We start from the raw sequence: 1,170 nt of genomic DNA, 5'->3' as shown, positions 1-1,170 counted from the left end.
GGGGGGGGGGGGGGGAGGCCGGGGGACAGGGGGATAGCAGGGCTGTCATAGCAGCCCCTTCCTGTCCCTGCTCTGTGGAGGCAGAGGGAGATGAAAAGGGAAAGAAATGGGTCCATACCTGGTGGGGGGTGGGGAACAGGGCTAGATGAGAAGCGGGGATGGGGCCAGACATGGGGCTCCATCCTCACCCGCCCTCCACCCCCATGACAGCAGGGACTGAGGGGCAGAACGGGGGTGGGGGGGTGAGACCTGGCCTCGCCCTGCCCTACTCTGGCACACAGGCCCGGATGCAGGGGTTGAGGGGGTGCACAGGGCTGGAGGTGTGATTTTTGACAGGCAATTGGCTACTCTATACATATACACATACAGCCACCTATATACAACTAGATACATGCACATATACACATATATTCTCTCTCTCTCTCACACGCGCGCATGCGTGCACGCACATAAAATGACATACTGACAAAAATACCCACTTACCTGTGGGGGTAAATTTCTCACAAGAAAACCACTCTTGCTTTAGTCTCCCAGTTCTAATTTTGAACAGGAATTTACATAACACCTTTCACACACAAACTGACAAACTTAATTTCAGCAAGCTACTGGATACAAAAAATCATGGACTGAAAATGGACATTGGATTTATGATTCATTATACCTTGCTTAACATCTGACTTCCCAGGTTATCTCTGTACTTTTTACCAACTATATTCATATTCATTCCCCTACCCTGCCCTGCACCTGTCTCTCACCCATCGACTACCTCAGTTTACGTTTTCACTGACTGGCCTCTGGTTTTTTTACTGCTCCATCCAGGAACAGCACAGACCAACTGCAGCCTCCTCTTTGGCCTGACAAAGGGTATTTGTCCTCAAAAGGTTGCAAAGAAGAAATTTTCCAACTATTTGACGTGGTCTAATAAAAGATAGCAGATGTACCCAAGGAATCCTGTCTGCATATATCCATATATCCATATATATTCTAGTATTATGAAAACCTAAGTCTGTCTGTCCGTAACAATTTATTTGCACTCTGATTGGCTGTCTTGGCAGACAGAGTGCCCTACACCGACAGGGGCAGACAGTGGAGCGCTGCCATGACAGTGGAGACTGGCGCTGGAGGTGAAGCGGCAGGGGGAGGTGGGTGGGGAGCAGCCCTGGCCCGGGT

This window comes from Alligator sinensis, unplaced genomic scaffold (genome assembly GCF_000455745.1).
Source record: "Alligator sinensis unplaced genomic scaffold, ASM45574v1 scaffold638_1, whole genome shotgun sequence".
Classification (NCBI taxonomy): domain Eukaryota; kingdom Metazoa; phylum Chordata; order Crocodylia; family Alligatoridae; genus Alligator; species Alligator sinensis.
Note: the sequence above shows the minus strand (reverse complement) of the source record.